Source organism: Monodelphis domestica, chromosome 1, assembly GCF_027887165.1.
Source record: "Monodelphis domestica isolate mMonDom1 chromosome 1, mMonDom1.pri, whole genome shotgun sequence".
NCBI classification, from domain to species: domain Eukaryota; kingdom Metazoa; phylum Chordata; class Mammalia; order Didelphimorphia; family Didelphidae; genus Monodelphis; species Monodelphis domestica.
Genome location: NC_077227.1, coordinates 387209596 through 387216704, shown reverse-complemented (window position 1 = coordinate 387216704; position 7109 = coordinate 387209596). Strand labels below are relative to the sequence as shown.

Sequence of the window (7109 nt, the reverse complement as noted above, 5' to 3'; positions counted from 1 at the left end):
CCACCATCTTGACTCCCTAGGTTGTTATTGTTATTGTTATTTTATCTTATTTTTTATTTTTCATTGATCAAGACCTATTTCCACATTATTATTATTATTATTTTTTAAAACCCTTACCTTCCATCTTGGAATACTTCTGTATTGGTTCCAAGACAGAAGAGTGGCAAGGGCTAGGAATTGGGGGTCACATGACTTGCCCAGGGACATATCTATTCCCATATTATTGATATTTGCATTAGGGTTATCACTTAGAGTCTACATCCTCAATCATATCCCCATTGACCAATGTGATGAAGCAGTTGTTTTTCTTATATGTTTCCATTCCCATAGTTCTTTCTCTGGATTTGGATAGTGTTGTTGCTCATAAGTCCCTCAGAATTGTTCTGGATCATTGCAATGCTGCTAGTCAAGAAGTCCATTACAATCGATTGTGCCACAGTGTATCTATCTCCATGCATAAGATTTTCCTGGTTCTACTCTTAGGTTGCTATTCTTATTACCATTTTATGGGTGAGGAAACTGAGGTAAAAAAAGATTAAGTAACTTATCCAGGGTCACATAGCTATTAAGAATCTGAGGCTGGCTTTCAACCCAGGTCTTTCTGACTCTAGGACAAAAACTATTAATGAAACAATAAATCATATCCTGATATGTAGTGATGACATATTTCTGAGATGTAACATTCACACAGAAAACTAGCAATTAGTTAGAGCTGGCTCTAACTTGGGTTACCCTAACCTAATGCAGTCTCAAGAAAATTTCCTTTCCCAGAATGAGCAAAAGATTGAATAGATATTTTCTTTTCTCCCTTTTCTTTTTCTAAAAAATACTTTCATTGAAATCTTTTATTTTTCTTGTTGTTCTGTCATTTCAGTCTTGTTTAATATATTTGGACTCAATTTTAGATTTTTTAATTTTTTTATCCATTTTTTAATCTATTTCCTTGTTAGCTCATTCTATAGATGAGGAAACTAAGGTAGATGGAGTTAAGTGACTCACTTAGGTCATACATTTAATATCTGAGGTTGGATTTTGAACTCAGTTTTTACTGATTCTGTGACAAGTGCTATAACCATTGTACCATCTAGCTGCCCTTTAGTGTTTACAGCACCTTTACTTCCAAAACATCTCTCTCCCAGCTCTCTGAAGCAGAGGGCTGTCCCTTGTCCATAACCATAGTCTTCTACCACCATAAAGAGGTAAATAAACATTCTCAGTGCACAGAAATGAGGTTTGAGTCAAGAGAAAAAAGAAATTAAATAGCCCATATCCCTAAGGCCCTCTTTTCTACCTCAGGCAAACTGGGAGAGAACAGGAATAAGAATGTGAACTGAGGTAGGCCAGAATTTAGAAGCAAATCAGGCTTCTTTATTAGGGACTTACAACTGTGGGGCCAGTCCAACTATGGAGCATTAAAATTGACCAATGGCTCTTGTACCATAGGGGTCTTTTATACTAGAAAACTAGAAAAGGATAGAGGGAGGAATAAAAAAATGACTGTATGGAAATTTGGTAATGGAGCTATAAGCATGGGAATTCAGGTATAAGATAATGGCCAAGACTTTGGATGGCAAATAGGTCCAAAGGAAGAGGGGAGGAATGTGAGAATCTTTTACCCAGGAAAGGTAAACAAATTCTAACCCAAGGAGCAGGTCTCCTCTAGATAATGATGATCTGTGGAAACTCCAGAATTGTAGCTATAAGACTTCTGGCTCAGGTCAAAAGTCAAAGGCATCTGGGAGGGAGTAGCACTTCCTGAGACTGTTAAAACTAAAATTCTCTAGAGACTGAATATTAATTTTTAATCAATTATTAGATAGTAAAAATGGATTGGAGAGCTTAAAGGTACATAATCACATGACCTAACTAATCTGAGTTTTCTTGCTCACTTCATGTCTTGATTCCACCCTACTGTTTTCTAGCCAAGAGATTTCATCCATAACTTATAAGCCCAGTGAAGTCACATTTTATGGATTTCCCTGGTAAGACTGTCAGAGAACAGGCTTCTCCACACCAGGAGTCACATTGGACAACAGGCAAGCATCTTCCAAGACTCCAGGGAGTCAGGAGTTTTGGTTTCAAATGTTTCCACTGTCAGATTTCTCATTGTACATTAGACTAGTAATATATAAGGATGGTAGTTCAGGTAGAGATTCTTACTTCTTTTCTTCTCTCCCTATCTCCTAGAATGATGGCTTACTAGACAAAGAGTCAAGAGGCCAGGATTTCTAGTTCTGACTGAGCTACTCATACCTCCTTGACCTTGGGGATTTCATTTCAGTTCTCTAGGTCTTAGCTTCTCATCTGTAAAATGGAAAGAATACCTCCAGTCTTATTTCCCTCATGGCTGCTATATAGATAAAATGAGAGAGAGGAAAGGTTCCATACTTTCAAAAGAGAAAAGAAGATTCTTTTCCCACTAGGAGTATAGGAGGGCACATGGAATCATATGTCTAGAGCTGTGTGGGGAATAAAAAGTGTTAATTTTCTCTTTTTAGAGGGGACATTCATCCTACACCACCCATCAGAAATGAAAGCCTGTTTAGACTTACAGAATAAGACCTCAAGACCTTTTCATTATTGCCACAGGGCCAGGGAGGTGGGAGGCCTCTTATCTCTTGTCAAGGGTGAAAGCTATTAGTCTAACCCACCTCCTTATCTCCTCATACCTTTAGGAGCCTAAGGAGTGACTCCTGAGGGCATGGCTAATTCTCCATAATCATACCCCTTCCAGATGGAAGCTCCTCATGAGCTCACACTAAGAATTTTGATGTTGTCTTATTGGGACAGACTTTCACATCTAGATTAGGATATAGGGACAGATAACGGGATATAGGTCAGAGAAGGCAGGCGGTCTTTTGCCAGGAATCTATAAAATGTTTGTATCTGCACCTATGCATTGGCATTTGCCAGTAGGGCATTTTCTCCTTCCTTAGGAAAAAAATAATAAAGGCTTGCTTCTTCCATGCCCCCTCTCTGACTTCAGGTTTGTAATTGTAAATTGGGTGGGTGGTCATATTCATCCCACTCAGCTGGAAGAGATTTCAAAGCTTTTCTAGTCTTCTATTCCATCTCCCAATTTACTAATTAGGAAAGTAAGGTTTGGGTAGGCTAAATAACTCACTCTAGTTCACATAGAAAATAGGAACAGCAGAGGTATGAACTGAACCCAAGTTCTCTGAGGTCAAACAGCAGTCTTACCATCATCTCAGGTGTTTTTAATACCTTAAAAAGTCAGATCTATATGGAAACTGTAGAGATTATGTAATCCAATTCAACCTGTTGATAGAATAAATATCACTGATTCCCTCAATACAAAAGTGGTAACTTGGAAATAAATACAGAACTTCCAAGTAGTTAGAAAACCTACTCTTTAATCAGCCATAAGGGATAGGCATCATCATTTTGTCATTACACAAAGTCAAAAGTTAAGTACCATAAAAACCAAAGGCTCTGAGACTCTGGGAGAAGATACAGCTAGATATCAACTGCATTCTGGGAGATCATCTTGCTAAATGCCCACTCCTCCCTGGGAGAAAAGAGTGTACTAAATACCCACTACAAAGAGATATTAGACCTGAGAGTCTCTTTATACCTTTTGGAAAGCCTACAAAGACTAGCTACAAACAGGTGTGTAAACCTCCTAACATCCAATAGCTATGGCATTAGGGAATGGTCAGCTGTAACAAATTGAAGGCAAAGATCAAACTAAGAAACTGGGCTTCATGAGAGGAAAACTTTCACCCAATAGAGAAGCCTCCAAAACAAAAAAAAGTGCTTAATATTTAAATCAGTACTTAGTACTTATGAGGTGTGCTTAATACTGGGAGATCAAAAGTAAGAGTAAACTAATTCATCAAAAATCATCAATCAAAAAAATGTTGAGGTCAGGTTTCCGGGTAGAGCTGAGTCAGAGATGTCAGGGGTGGCTCATGGGGAAGTCCCTGGTCCGCTAGGTGGCTTTGTCAAGAGAGTCCTGTTCACAGGCAGTGCTGGCTTCATGTAGTGCATCACATTTGATAGTTTCTCTAGTAGAAGATTACCCAGACTATATGATCATAAATCTTGACAAGCTCGACTACTACGGAAGCCCGAAAAACCTTGAAACCATTTCTAACAAACAGAACTACAAGTTTATCTAGGGTGACATTTATGAACCTCATTTCATAAAACTGCTTTTTGAAACTGAGAACATAGATATAGTGCTACATTTTACAGCTCAAACACATGTAGATCTTTCATTTGTTCATGCCCTGGAGTTTACCTATGTCAATGTTCATGGCACCCATGTTTTGGTGAGTGATGCTTATGAAGCCAGAATAGAGAAGTTCATTTATGTGAGCACTGATGAAGTATATGGAGGTAGCCTTGATGAGGAATTTGATGAGTCTTCACCAAAACAACCTACAAATCCTTATGCATCATCCAAAGCAGCTGCAGAATGTTTTGTACAGTCTTACTGGGAAAAATATAAGTTTCCAGTTGTTATCACATGGAGCAGTAATGTTTATGGACTGCATCAATATCCAGAAAAGGTTATTCCAAAATGTATATCTTTATTGCAACACATCAAAAAATGTTGCATTCATGGTTCAGGGCTCCAAACAAGAAATTTCCTTTATTCTGCTAATGTAGTGGAAGCCTTTCTCACTGTTCTAAAGAAAGGGAAACCAGGTGAAATTTATAACATAGGAACCAATTTTGAGATGTCAATTGTACAACTTGCCAAAGAATTAATACAATTGATCAAAGAAACCAATTCAGAGTCTGAAATGGAAAATTGGGTTGATTATGTTGATGATAGACCTTCCAATAACATGAGATATCCTATGAAATCAGAAAAAATACATGGTTTAGGATGGAGACCTAAAGTTTCCTGGAAAGAAGGAATAAAGAAAACAATTGAATGGTATAAAGAAAATTTTCACAACTGGAAGAATGCAGAAAAAGCTTTGTAGTCCTTTCCTGTGGAATAAACATTTTTACCACAAGAAACATTTATGGGAGAGAAAGGAAGAAAATCATTCTGCCTCGTAGATACTTGATATGATTTCAAGTTTCCAGTCAGAATCTCCTTTCCTTTGGAAGTAGATTCAAATGTTTTTGCACAAAATCTCAAAGGCAAAATTATGTTATAAATTATATCATTCTCCATTCTTGGTAGAGTTAAATTAGGAATTTTGTCTTACTTCTGTTGACCATATTCTCCTGAAAGGATGATGTTACTTTCCTGTATAATAGGAAAAACAGTGGGCGATGAGGTGAATGAAATGTGAAGCATACCTTACAGATGTATCTCTTGAAAATTCCATCAGCTAGAGGCCTGCTTCCCAATGGTATACTGACCCAGAAATGAATCATGGCAGTAGGGGAGGTATTACTTGAAGGGCCATGACCTCTAGTTTTACACAGTGAAAATACTACAGATCTACTTCTTTCAAATTTCAGACTTTAGTTAATACAGAGTAAACTTCTATCTTAATTAAAGTTTGGAATTCCATTATATGATTTGCAATAAAATGGGAAATACCTGTCTGTACACAGCAATAAAGATATGGGACAAGATAAAAGCATTTCATGCACTTTTAAATTTTGGTTCTTGATTTTTAGTAATTTATTAACTTCTATAAAGTTTACAGTGCAATTTGAAAATTTCTAAAAGAATATCTTTTTAGAAATAAGAAAGTAAGATTTGAATAAGTTTTAATATTCATTATTTTAATTGCAAAAAACATGAGAAAAGGAAATATATTGCAAGTTTAGCTTTCATTTTGTACTTATGAAATTATGTCATATAATTATGTCATATAAATGTTTTAATGAGACATTCATGCTTTTATTCTATTTTCTGTTTGAAATGCAATGAACCTTTTGTATAGATGTTCACATAACATTTTATATATATTCATGACCAAAATATATATATAGCTTTGCCAACTTAAGTTAAATGATTCTGGAAATATACTTTGCACATATTGAACTTAATAAATATTACAAATCAGTGTTATTTTTAAAAGCCAAATAATTGTTTTTGTTTTTAATTTTTAGAATTATTTTTATACTTTTATTAAGTTCAATTCTTTTGCTATCCTGGTTACCATTAAGTCTTGTAATAAAATTGGCTTATTACAAAAAAAAACACATTCATTGTAAAAATTATTTAGATTTTTAATATTTATAAAATTATGTCCACATAAATAATATTCTATTAAAGCATTTTACCATTTAAAAAAAATCCATGTTGAAAAAAGGTTGGGGGAAAGAAAGAAGGAAATAAGCATTCGTTAAATAAAATTTCTACTAAGTTCCAGACCAAGTTCAACATGCTTTAGAAATGTCTCATTTAATATTCATCATAACCCTGGGATGTAGGTACTTTTCTTATTCTCATTTTACAGTTGAGGAAGCTGAGGCATACAGAATTAGAGTGATTTACCCAGGGTCACATAACTAGTAATGCCTGGAGGCAGATTGGAATTCAGATTTTCTTGACTCCAGGCTCAGCTGTCTATTTACTTTAATAACTAGATGTCACATATAAGTATACAAAAAATATATATATAATATGTATTAATACATATATATGTTCATACACACACACATATATATATAAACCTAACTAGATACACACATAGATATACTCTGACAAACTGACCATAGACACACAGGGGATGGAGACCTATAGAATGAGACAAGAATCAGCAAGTCTCTGGGGCACAAAGAACCCAGGTAAGGTGCTGGGGTCACACAGAAATTCATAAAGGAGGAAGGCTGAATAGAGGGACACAGGGAGAGAGGGATATACAGGGCAGAGCAATCTTGGGGACTAAGGATGGGGACATAAACAAATCTCCTCACTAGAATGCCCAGGTGGGTAAGAAGAGGTGTCACCCATAATCCTAGATACACACAGAGGGAACAGAAGTTGGGGCTGAGTGGGGGCAGGGCAGTGAAATTGCTTGGCCATGGACAATGTTTGTCTTAAGGCAAGTCAGATAAGAGGGTTGAGATCTGGTTAGGGCTGGCCTATGTCAGTGGGTCACCTGAGGGCAGTAAGTCAGCAGGCAGATCCCACAGGCCATATGGGGACTATATATGGTGACCTTCCA

At 36.3% G+C, this 7109-nt stretch overlaps 1 pseudogene; it reads left to right on the top strand.

Annotated features, from left to right (window-relative positions):
* Nucleotides 1-3916: 3916 nt before the first annotated feature.
* LOC100031662 (dTDP-D-glucose 4,6-dehydratase-like) lies at nucleotides 3917-5138 on the top strand (annotated as a pseudogene).
* Nucleotides 5139-7109: the final 1971 nt, after the last annotated feature.